A 13,660-nucleotide genomic window follows, 5' to 3' on the forward strand; every position below is an offset into this window, starting at 1 on the left:
ATACTGTAAACGCCCATTAGCTCCAAGTAAAGCTTTTTCCTGACACATAAATAACCGTCTGTACAAATCTTAAAGGAAGACAGTATTAAAAAGGCCACACTGTATTCTGGATAGTGCGCTCCAGAATTTTCCCAGATTTAAACAATTAGGAGGCAGATGTTCGACCAGGCCTGTTCCATGAAAACAGAAGTGAAAAATATAGCTGCGAGCAGCGATGACGGGCCCAAGCCGTCAGCATACGCCACCCCGGTGGCATCGATAAAACGGTGCCCAGCGAGCACACACAATACAGTAACCCTCTGGCAGTTTGGTTTTAAGGGATACGGCAATTAAAGGGTTAATCCAAACCATCAACTCTGTGAAACACACACACACAGAACAACATATAAAACTTTAAATTCTATGAAAATATATTTTTCATTGGTAGTTGATGTTAGTTAATGCATTTACTAATGCTAACAAATGAGAAATTATTATAGTTACCAAAGGTTTTAATGATTTATTTTTCCATTAACTAAAATGAATAATTTTTTCTAACACAAATGAATAAAGTAAAAAATATATTGTTAATATTTAATGTTATTTGTGAATTAACCAATGTTAAAAAACAACATTATTTAACTGTTGTTAATTTACATCATTAATAAATATATACCATTTAATGTTGAAATCAATGTTTTAATGTTTAAAATCAATTCCAAAATGTGTTAATATATTAAATATTAAATTTTAAAGTTTTATCTTTTGAACATGACTATTTTTCTAATATTAAAAATATTTTGTTCATTGTTAGTTCATGTTAATTAATGCATTCCCTACTGTTAACAAATGAGACTCAATTATAAAGTGTTATCAAAACCTTTAATGCTTTATAAGCATTTTTTAAGGATTTTATTGAGAAGTTTAAACAGTCTCTCTCTCTCTCTTTCTCTCTCTCTCTCTCTCTCTCTCTCTCTCTCTCTCTCTCTCCCTCTCTCTCTCCCCCTCCACACTCACTGAACTCACACAGTCAGTCACTCACCCAGTCACCTACCGCACACATTAGAAGCACAGTGACAGGATATCTCTGATAAGTTTTAAAATTTTCTTCTCGCCATAGTGTACTGTAAATTCATGGAATTAATCACATATCCTCAGACTGTCTTGTTCTGTGTTTGGTGTGAATTTGTGGTTTCTGCTTGGAGGTGTATGAATTTGTTTACAGCCCGTTTTGAAAAAAAAAAACACATAAAAAAAAAAAGCCGACTTCCTGTTGGTCGTAGCTAATGTCTGTAAATTAGAAAGTTGTCCGGCTTAATGTGAACAATTTATGTACCAAGTTTGGTGTCTGTAGCTATCATTATATATATATATATAATCATTAATAATTATATTCCATTTAATGTTGATCAATATTAATTCCAAAATGTGTTAATATATTATTAAATTTTAAAGTTTCTCTTTTGAACATGACTATTTTTCTAACATTAAAAATATTTTGTTCATTGTTAGTTCATTGTAAGTTCATACTATCAATGAAGAATTAACATGCTGTAAAAAATTATATTTTTCATTGTTAGTTCATGTTAATTAATGCATTCCCTACTGTTAACAAATGAGACTTAATTATAAAGTGTTATGAAAACCTTTAATGCTTTATAAGCATTTTTTAAAGATTTAAAAAAAACAGACCCTCTCTCTCTTTCTCTCTCTCACCCAGCTCCTCAATCCACACAGTCACTCACACCCCACCCCACCCCCACCCCCTCACTCAGCTGCAGGCTGACAGGGAACTCTCACTCATTGAAGCATTGTAACAACTGTCTGATAGTTTTAAAATTTTCTCCTCTGCATAGTGTATTGTAAATTCATGAAATTAATCACATATCGTCAGACTGTATTGTTCTGTGTATGTAATTTTTTATGAAGTGTTTGGAAGCTGCTCTTAAAAGATAAAAAAAAAAAAAAAAATCTCTTTTTTACTGTAACTTTAATAAATTGCCATTAAATCATCGTTCAAGATATCCTAAATCCGTCCGCAATTTAGCATCTTCAGTATTTTGGCATCATGAGAAAAAATGTTTGGTGTGATTTACGTGTTTCTGCTTTGAGGAGTATGAATTTGTTTACAGCCCGTTTTAAAAAAAAACCCACATTAAAATAAATATAGCCGACGTCCTGTTGGTCGTAGCTAATGACTGTAAATTAGAAAGTTGTCCGGATTAATAAGAACAATTTATGTACCGAGTTTGGTGTCTGTAGCTAAAACTAACCCCCCCATTTTTGACAAAAGGTGGCGCTATAGAGTGCCTCTTCCACGCCCGTTTATGAGCTTTTTCCAGTGTCTAACTATCATTAATACTCATATGTGTGTTGAGTTTCATGACATTCTAAACATGTTATCTGCCTCAAAATCACCAGAAACGAATTTTCAACTTTGACACGTTGCCATGGCAACATAATTTTAGATATCAATATTCCCTTCACAGTTTTACATCGGCCGTGTTTTGACATTATTCTGGTGAAGTTTGAAGCAAATCGAGTAAAAATAAGATGCTGAATTCAAATCATTTTGAAAACGACACACTTCCTGCAGCCAGTTGGTGGCGCTATAACTTTCAGTCATAATAGTCACATCTATCCGATCGGCATCATACAACGAACAAACCACTGGAGTTTGATCTACATCATACAATGTATGTGGACGTTATTAGGCATTTCCTGGGTCTCATTTTTCGCCATAACTTCATCGCCTCGCCACGGGCAAACCGTTCGACATATCAAAAATATCCTCGCAATTTAGCGTCCCCAATGTCTTGAGATCATGTTCACCGAGTTTGGTGGTAATCGTATGGAAATCCTCAGAGGAGTATATCAAATTCCAGAGCATGCGCTTTTTAAACAGCCCTGAATAGCCGACTTCCTGTTGGGCGGACCCTAAGACATGCTGCGCGGAAGTTGTTCGGCTCAATGAGTTCTATATGTGTACCGAGTTTCATATGAATACGTGCAAGTATGTGTGAGCTATACATCAAGCTTTCTAACAATTTTCCAGGGGGCGCCGTAGAGCCCCTGTGCCACGCCCGGGTCCCAGCCTCAGCGGCGTCCTAATGGCCGCAGGTTCCAACGTGCGTGCCAATTTTCGAGAGTTTTCGGGCACGTTAAGGCCCCCAAAAGTGCCCGGATGATTGAAATAAAAAAAAAAAAAAAAAAAAAAAAAAAAAAAAAAATATAGCTGCGAGCAGCGATGACGGGCCCAAGCCGTCAGCATACGCCACCCCGGTGGCATCGATAAAACGGTGCCCAGCGAGCACAAGCATCACAGTAACCCTCTGGCAGTTTGGTTTTAAGGGATACGGCAATTAAAGGGTTAATCCAAACCATCAACTCTGTGAAACACACACACACAGAACAACATATAAAACTTTAAATTCTGTGAAAATATATTTTTCATTGGTAGTTGATGTTAGTTAATGCATTTACTAATGCTAACAAATGAGAAATTATTATAGTTACCAAAGGTTTTAATGATTTATTTTTCCATTAACTAACATGAATAATTTTTTCTAACACAAATGAATAAAGTAAAAAATATATTGTTAATATTTAATGTTATTTGTGCATTAACCAATGTTAAAAAACAACATTATTTAACTGTTGTTAGTTAACATCATTAATAAATATATACCATTTAATGTTGATCAAAATCAATTCCAAAATGTGTTAATATATTATTACATTTTAAAGTTTTATCTTTTGAACATGACTATTTTTCTAATATTAAAAATATTTTGTTCATTGTTAGTTCATTGTAAGTTCATACTATCAATGAAGAATTAACATGCTGTAAAAAATATATTTTTCATTGTTAGTTCATGTTAATTAATGCATTCCCTACTGTTAACAAATGAGACTTAATTATAAAGTGTTATCAAAACCTTTAATGCTTTATAAGCATTTTTTAAGGATTTTATTGAGAAGTTTAAACAGACCCTCTCTCTCTCTCTCTCTCCCCCTCCACACTCACTGAACTCACACAGTCAGTCACCCACCGCACACATTAGGAGCGCAGTGACAGGAGATCTCTGATAGTTTTAATTTTCTGCTCTCCATAGTGTATTGTAAATTCATGAAATTAATCACATATCCTCAGACGGTCTTGTTCTGTGTATGTAATTTTTTATGAAGTGTTTGGAAGCTGCTCTTTAAAGATAAAAAAAAAAAAAAAAAAGTGTTCTTTTTTACTGTAACTTTAATAAATTGCCATTAAATCACCGTTCAAGATATCCTAAATCGGTCCGCAATGAAGCATCTTCAGTATCTTGGAAGCATGTGAAAAAATGTTTGGTGTGAATTTTTGGTTTCTGCTTGAAGGAGTATGAATTTGTTTACAGCCCGTTTTAAAAAAAAAAAAACACATTAAAAAAAAAATAGCCGATTTCCTGTTGGTCGTAGCTAATGACTGTAAATTAGAAAGTTGTCCGGATTAATAAGAACAATTTATGTACCGAGTTTGGTGTCTGTAGCTATCATTATATATATATATAATCATTAATAATTATATACCATTTAATGTTGATCAATATTAATCCAAAATGTGTTTATATATTATTAAATTTTAAAGTTTATCTTTTGAACATGACTATTTTTCTAACATTAAAAAGATTAATAAATGCTTTAAAAAAATTGTTCTTTGTTAGTTCATACTATCATGGAAGAATTAACATGCTGTAAAAATATATTTTTCATTGTTAGTTCACGTTAATTAATGCATTTCCTAATGTTAAGAATTGAGACCTTATTATAAAGTGTTATCAAAATCTTTAATGATTTATAAGCATTTTTTAAAGATTTTAAAAAACAGACCCTCTCTCTCTTTCTCTCTCTCACCCACTGCCTCAATCCACACAGTCACTCACACAGTCACTCACACCCCACCCCCACCCCTCACTCAGCTGCAGGCTGACAGGACCTCTCACTCAGAGGCAGGCTGGCAGGGAGCTCTAACTCAAAAGCAGCTCTGATAGTTTTTTAATTTTCTCCTCTGCATAGTGTATTGTAAATTCATGAAATTAATCACATATCCTCAGACTGTATTGTTCTGTGTATGTAATTTTTTATGAAGTGTTTGGAAGCTGCTCTTAAAAGATAAAAAAAAAAAAAATTATCTTTTTTACTGTAACTTTAATAAATTGCCATTAAATCATCGTTCAAGATATCCTAAATCCGTCCGCAATTTAGCATCTTCAGTATTTTGGCATCATGATAAAAAATGTTTGGTGTGATTTCCGTGTTTCTGCTTGGAGGAGTATTAATTTGTTTACAGCCCGTTTTAAAAAAAAACCCACATTAAAATAAATATAGCCGACTTCCTGTTGGTCGTAGCTAATGACTGTAAATTAGAAAGTTGTCCGGATTAATTAGAACAATTTATGTACCGAGTTTGGGGTCTGTAGCTAAAACTAACCCCCTCATTTTTGACAAAAGGTGGCGCTATAGAGTGCCTCTTCCACGCCCGTTTATGAGCTTTTTCCAGTGTCTAACTATCATTAATACTGATATGTGTGTTGAGTTTCATGACATTCTAAACATGTTATCTGCCTCAAAATCACCAGAAACGAATTTTCAACTTTGACACGTTGCCATGGCAACATAATTTTAGATATCAATATTCCCTTCACAGTTTTACATCGGCCGTGTTTTGACATTATTCTGGTGAAGTTTGAAGCAAATCGAGTAAAAATAAGATGCTGAATTCAAAGCATTTTGAAAACGACACACTTCCTGCAGCCAGTTGGTGGCGCTATAACTTTCAGTCATAATAGTCACATCTATCCGATCGGCATCATACAACGAACAAATCACTGGAGTTTGATCTACATCATACAATGTATGTGGACGTTATTAGGCATTTCCTGGGTCTCATTTTTCGCCATAACTTCATCGCCTCGCCACGGGCAAACCGTTCGACATATCAAAAATATCTTCGCAATTTAGCATCCCCAATGTCTTGAGATCATGTTCACCGAGTTTGGTGGCAATCGTATGGAAATCCTCAGAGGAGTATATCAAATTCCAGAACATGCGCTTTTTAAACAGCCCTGAATAGCCGACTTCCTGTTGGGCGGAGCCTATGAAATGCTGCACGGAAGTTGTTCGGCTCAATGAGTTCTATATGTGTACCGAGTTTCATATGAATACGTGCAAGTATGTGTGAGCTATACATCAAGCTTTCTGACAATTTTCCAGGGGGCGCCGTAGAGCCCCTGTGCCCCGCCCGGGTCCCAGCCTCAGCCGCGTCCTAATGGCCGCAGGTTCCAATGTGCGTGCCAATTTTCAAGAGTTTTCGGGCACGTTAAGGCCCCCAAAAGTACCCGGATAGTCGAAATAAAAAATAATAAAAAAAAAAATAATAATCCTTAGAAGAACAATAGGGCCCTGCGCCTTACTGGCTTGGGCCCTAATAATAATCCTTAGAAGAACAATAGGGCCCTGCGCCTTACTGGCTTGGGCCCTAACAAGCAGAGCTCCTGACAAACGCACAAGGACAGCATATGATTTCAGTGGCGTTACAAAATCAAAACAGGAGAAAAATTAGCTCTTTCATTTTAATAGTTTAGCATTTAAGTATGAAATTGAAGATGACAATATGATGCAGAGTAAAATGCAAGGCACGGATTGACAGTTCGCAGTAAACACTGCAGATTTCTTCTTTCTATCAGTGAGGGAGGAAATAGGACACGAACAGAGCCATTCACAAGCTCAAGTTAATGAATCACTCACTGCTGCAGTTTATCAGATGAAAGGAAATCCTCACCCTCCACAAATGCTCCCTAGAGAGTTCTGGAGAAAAACTCTCTCTAAAACGCACTTTGCCAATTCAAGAAGTTGGAAGTAACAGACTAGTAGAATTAAGAGTTTTTTTTGCTGTGTTCTTCTATCAATGCTGCAAAAAGTATACACCAAAACCATTCCACAGCTATAATTCCACATCAATTCTATATAAAACCCCAATGCACAGATTGACGACAGTCGCATTTAAAGAAAGACATCTGTTAATCTACTTAAATATCTGCAGAGCATTTATTGTGCATTTTCCAATCAAAAGGATTATAAAAATAAAATCTTGAACTTACTTGTGAGTTAGCTGTTTGAATCAGACTCACTCTGTAAGTGAATCATTCAGATCCAATACCGAGGTCACAAATCAACTCCCACGCTAAACTGAGTCATTTTCTAACAGAGAGTCATTTTTGAAACAAACAAGGAATGGTTAATGTAAGGTAAGGAGTGCCAAATTAGACCTTTGTGAGGGAACTGCAGAGGATTCATCAGTTGATGAAAAGCTATTGAAGTCATAGATGTTTTTATTTGTATTGTGATGTACCTCCTAATGAAACAAATTAGGGAGTGTGAAAAAAATGGAAAGTGGGAACTTCAATGGTTATTGATTGAATGCAGGCAGATCTGAATACAAACTTGTAGTCGATTATATTAAAGTTAATTGTAGAATCTGGCATATGTCACCAGAGAGAAGTCTAGTCAAAAAATGATGCTGCATATGCAAGGATGAATTGTACGGAATAAGATTAATAACATGCATTTAGGAAAAAAAGGAGGGGGAATTAACAATTAATTTCCATTCCATGCAGACTTGAACTCATAATAAAAAAAAAAGAAAAATACTTTTATAACAAAGAGAGTAAAACATTATATATTTTACAAGGGTGTACAATAGGGGTGGGAATCGCAGGATACCTCACGATACGATATAATCACAATACATGGTTCACGATAACGATATCACGATACAGCGATTCTGCGATAATCGATATATTGCTAGACAATCATATAATGATACATCACGATATCTGTCTATGAAAACAAAATGCCTGTGAAAATGTTAAGTGCAAGTTCTTTCTTTATTCAAGTCCAAACTGTTAGAAAACAGCAAAAAACGTTCTGTAAATCAATTTTAACATGTTAAGTAAATTAATCATTTTATTCTTGGACTTCTTAAAAGCTTACACTTTTCTCTGTGTGTAAACCAACACATTTGACTGCTTATCAACATATTATAAAAACCTGGTACATTTCAAAATTTACTTGAAATGCTTTCTCAGCTTTTCCTCTCTTTTTCACTTAGGACCATGTGGGTTTGGATTTTGTTTTCCCTTCATAAACTGCATGTTGAGTTTACTTGTGTTATCTTTGATCAATATTTAAATTTCTTTGATGATCTGAAACATTAAAGTGTGACAAACATGCAATAAAATGAAAAATCAGGAAGGGGGCCAACACTTTTTCACACCACTGTATAATATAGAAGTAGAGCTAGTACAGTGGCTGGAAATCTGTTTATCCTTCGGTTCCTCGTGCTTCATCTTCATAGAGAACGTGGTTCATGGTTGCTCAGAGTGCTTTGGAAAGAAGCTGGAAATGGCGTGGCCGCGATTTCCATGCATTTTTAGACGCTGGAAGCAGGGAAATCTATTTAGAGCGCCTTATTGTATTAATGAAAATATCGATATTTGGCGCCAGATATCGATTCTCGTATCGCACGGAGAAGGATCGCCATATCGATTTATTGTCCCACCCCTAGTGTACAAGTAAATACTCTATGGCTGACTAAAAAAAGTCCTTGTTTTAGGCCCTAAGTATAACATCAATGCCTAAGACAATACTGGAAAAACAACCTCCTAACTACAGAAATACAAATTGGCACTTCTAGCAGGGTATGACACAGTATAGCTAAATTTATGTCTGCAATCCCTCTGGGCTGTGTCTGACAAGTAGACCAATTTAAAACATGCCGCATCAACAATTTTCCATTAACCTGACCATTCTTTGAAACACCACATTATATCTATTTGCCTTTACAAGTTCAGATGCATTTGTCCGCAAGTCTTCTTTAGCCAGTGTCTGGATGATGATTCACATTTCGCAGTCTCACGGTAGGGGTGGGCGATATGGAAAAAACATTATATCATGATTTTTTTTTGAAATATCACGATTAACGATTTTATCACGATTCTTTGTAATGTTGGTTTTACAAGTTGTCTGAGCATTACAGCTAAACTAGAAAGACAAAACCTTTCAAGGTAACAAAAAAACAAAAAAAGGCATGGCAGATATTTAGGCCAAAGTGGGCGAAGATAAAAATCTGTCATTATTTTTTCTTTCTTATTAAAAAATAAGAACAAAGATACACATTACAAATACACATAATATACAAATAAAATAAACAGTGCTTTATTTTCAGGTACAATAGGTCTATTTAGAAGGAGCATACAATGAAATTGAATGAACAAGTATAAAAATAAAACACTACATAGAGTGATTCCTAAAGAAACTGTATTAAAGTTTTTCAGTCAAGAATAGTGAGTGATTTTTCTCTTTGTGTTTTGTTGTTTTGTTAACGTTAAATGAATAGTTCCCCCAAAAATAAATATTCTGTCATCTGTCTGTCAATTCGGTCATAAGGTTTTATTTTTATACCATCATTTACTCAAAAGTTGTTTTAAACCTGAATGAGTTTCTTTCTTCTGCTGAACATAAATGCTTTTTTGAAGAAGGTGAAAAACCAAACAGTTGCTGGTCCTCAGTGACTTCCATAGGATTTTTCTTTCCTGCTATCACATTTAATGTAGACCAGCAACTGTTTGGTTACCCTCATTCTTCAAAATATCTTCTTTTGGGTTCAGCACAAGAAATTAATAGAGGTTTGGGACAACATGTGAGTGAGTAAATAATGACAGAAATGACATTTTAGGGTGAACTATCTCTTTAATGACAGACGACAGCATGTTTAGTGTCCTGTCCCTTTAAGACCTGCATGCATCTAATATATAGGCACGCATCTGTTTCTCTCTTAACTATTTACTTTTATTTTAGAGATAACCAACTGAGTCTGTATGTAAACCTTGTGTGTTTTGACAGTATTAGTGCAAAAGAGAAGTTAGTTGAGTAATCAAGCGCTGTTAGACTTTTTTTGACGCTTTTTAGCGCGCGTGCTTCAGGTGTATGCGCTCTGAAAAAGCGCACGTCAGACCAGCGCGCGAATGAAACATTTAACCAGCAAGGCTTGTGCAAATAATGTACTTTTGCGATCGTGAATAAGTGCAGTGTCCTGTCAGAGTAACTCTACTGCTGTATGTCGTGTTGTACAGTACATAGAGACGGAGACCAGAACTGTATTTGACATAATGTGCGCTGTAGCCCGATACTACGATATTTCTTCAAAAGCAGATCGTGGAGACATTTTTATCATCCACGATCAAAAATCGTCATATTGCACACCTCTAGTCTCACGACATTCTTGAAGCGTGACAGGCCTGTATGTGTGGGACATACAGAAATGTTCAATAGTAAATCTACCCTCCTCACCTCTCTCTCCCCCCCGAATCTGCTAGGCCTGCCCATGCTCTCCCAGGACTCAGCAGTGTCAAGTTAAGACATGCCTGTTTCCGCCTCGACCTTCCCAACGAAGGCAGAATAAACATGAAAGCCATCAAAGGCAGAGCACATAAAATAAAAGCTTATGGCTGGGACCTAGACTACTTGTGGGTTCCCACCTATGGAGTCACTTTGGAAAAAAAATCAAAATCAAAAAACCAAAACAAAAACAAGTAACTCAACAATTGTGAATCTTCTCATTTTGGCTTCAGTTCTCAGTGTCCACTTCAACCCATCAAAACTATATATCTTTGAGCAAATTTTGAAGTACTGCACTGTTTGGGAAAAATGGTCAAAATGCATATTACAAATGTTATAAATACATAATTTACATTTATTTATAAATATTTTGTTCTTTAGAAGACTATGATACAAGCACATTTATCAAATATTTCACTGCTGGTTATACTCTGTATAATTGTGTATGTGACAAATAAAATCTTGAATCTCTAAATAAATGAAAAATAAAAATGTGGCTCAACAAATTAGTCAATTTCATTACTTGAAGGTGCATAATCAAGATGAAAAGTAGGGATGCACCGATACCACTTTTTCCAGTACTCGCCCGATACCGATACTTTAATTTTTGGTACTTGCCCATACAGAGTACCGATACCGATATTTTTACATTTTTTAAATATTGGGTAAAGAAAACAAATGAGTATGTAAAATGTTAGTTGATTAACTTCATTTATCAAATAGATACTGTCAAACCAAAATTTATTCAGACACCAACATTTCTCACATTTTATTCGCTATGGTTTAGAAAATGCTAATAAAATATTACAAGAACTCCAAGTTAAACTGTGTCAGAACAAATTTAGCTTGATAAAACCTTTCTATCAATCAATCAAAATTATTCAGACAGCTGTTGGTATGACAATATTTACACAACTATCAATACTTTGTCGGGCCACCCTTAGCCTTAATGGCAGCCTGTAGTCTCCTGGGCATGCTGTCAACCAGGTTCATGAAAGCCTGAATTTCAATTTTTTCCATTACTTGGTCTGAATAATTTTTGGTCTCACTTTTGTATCAATTTTACTGGTAGTCCACTGTTTGAAGAATTTTTGGGTATAATCTGTCACAGTTTACTTTATTTTGCTATCCTCAGTTACTTAAATTAACTATAGTGTCCTGCACCCACTAGTAAAAAAAAAAAAAGTAAAAATTATATCTGGTCTCTAAATAATTTTTGGTTTGACTGTATATCCTTCGGTTATTTTTCACACTTAATTATGCCCATTAAAATGTAATTTACAATTTTTTGTTACTTTCACTGTTAATTTTTTATTTATTTATTTGCTCTATGGTACATCATCTTAAATAGCATTAGAGCTGCTCGATTGCAGCGGCTCAGTGCTGTAACCACGCTTTTTGCTGTAATTATGCAGGGAACCACTCGTTATAAATCAATCATTTTCAGATATAGAATTATATTTTTTTTTTCATCTGAAACATTTAGATTTCAAAGCCATATAATTGCAGAAACACGCATGAAGCAAGGAAAACACGCACAGCGCGCGCACTTATGTGTACCGGAGCAGATGAAAGGGACAAGTACAGAACAGCCTAGCGCATTTCACACAGGCTGATAGTTTCACTTGTGTTTCACTCGTGTTCAATGCTTAAGGTTAAAAATAAATGATGTTTAAAGTGAATGAATGCCCCTATATGTTGTCATATATTTACGATTTAGTTTTAATTCAAATGATGCGTGCTGAGCGAACATCAATAAAGATCACACCACAGAAGTGCGCGCGCGCTCTCTCTCTCCCTACTGTTAAGTAACTTGTGCATTGTTTTACTTACTCGTTTTTGACATTTCCAACCGAAGTACAAACTTTCCAGTGATATCTGTGAGAAAGGGATATTCACTCGACAAGCTCGCGCATCTGCGCCGCCGCGCGCTGGATCCACTCAGCGTGTTTTGCTTATCAGCTTGCTCACATCAGCTATACAGGCATTAATACTGAATGTTTAACATTATATTCATTGCATGTACATTTTTAGACATCCTTAATCTCTAATAACTACATTCTGCGGTCTGTTTTTCTGTTGTTGGTGTTTCTTTGTCTGAATATGGCACTGATCACATGCGTGGTATCGCGTTTAGTATCGGGGCATTTTAACGATTACGAGTACATGAGCTCAGTATCGACCCGATACCCGATACCAGTATCGGTATCGGTGCATCCCTAATGAAAAGCATCAAATATTATATCGCAGTCAGTTTCACGCTGTTTTAATGACACGATTCAAATGCTAAATGCATAAATCAACAAGAAGAGCTAAAGTGAATTAGAAGAAAAGGTGTCTGACTGAAAAGGCCTGTTGTAGACCATGTGCTAACAAATTGCAGCTAATTAGCCAAGTCTATGATAACAACATTAAAAGCCAAATCACTTCCTCTTCCATTATTTAAATGCAAATGCCTTATTGACACCCTGATTACAGCTCATTATATATGCTTATTACTTGCATTTGGGTACATGCCAACTGATTTAGCTGCATCTACTTGGGAACGAGAAGCTACAGAGGTCATGGCTTGCTGGGACTCCAGTAATTGGTTACGTTAATGCTCTTTCCCACAGGCAGAAGAACCTCCTCCTGCAACCCAATCGTTCTGCTTAAGCTGGAAGAAATTCAATGATTTGCGTAATGTGCACAACTTCACCGTAGAGAGGTCACTCCATGCCAGATCTAACAGAGGGTCTATATTATTGTCTAAAACAGTGATTCTGAACCCAGAGTATGTATCTTGTATGATCATCTTAGGTAAGGTTTCTCCATGATGGCCCCCAGAACTAAAGAACAGTAAAGTTTGAGCTGTATTTAAGAGGTAATGATTTTTGCTAAATGACATCTAGTATATGATAACAATACAACAAAATCTGAACCATGATGATTAGAAGCATGCAGATTTATTATTGCCTAAAGCTATGAAATGAGTGATGACTGAGCTATGACTGAGTGATCGCTATTAGTAATATACTGCAGAAAACTAGAATTGCCAGATGCTTCACATCCAAGCAGATTGAAAAGTGGACAGACCAAATGATCTTAGAAGTTATGAGTACTTCTAATAAATAGTATTTATTTATGAGACACTAGCATGTATTGTCTCACTACAACTGCATATGCTAACAGTTTACAATAAGCCTAGTTTGTGCATTAAATATAATGCATTAAATAATCTAATAAAAGTGACTAAGAAATACATAGG

At 35.5% G+C, this 13,660-nt stretch overlaps 1 protein-coding gene across 1 annotated transcript in view; it reads right to left on the minus strand.

Moving 5' to 3' along the window:
* The window catches only part of LOC306881878 (laminin subunit gamma-1-like), a 68,804-nt gene that overhangs the window by 54,216 nt on the left and 928 nt on the right, over window positions 1-13,660 (minus strand). The gene's annotated exons all lie outside the window — the stretch shown is intronic.

The sequence above is a fragment of the Barbus barbus genome, assembly GCF_936440315.1.
Source record: "Barbus barbus genome assembly, chromosome: 15".
In the NCBI taxonomy this organism is placed as follows: domain Eukaryota; kingdom Metazoa; phylum Chordata; class Actinopteri; order Cypriniformes; family Cyprinidae; genus Barbus; species Barbus barbus.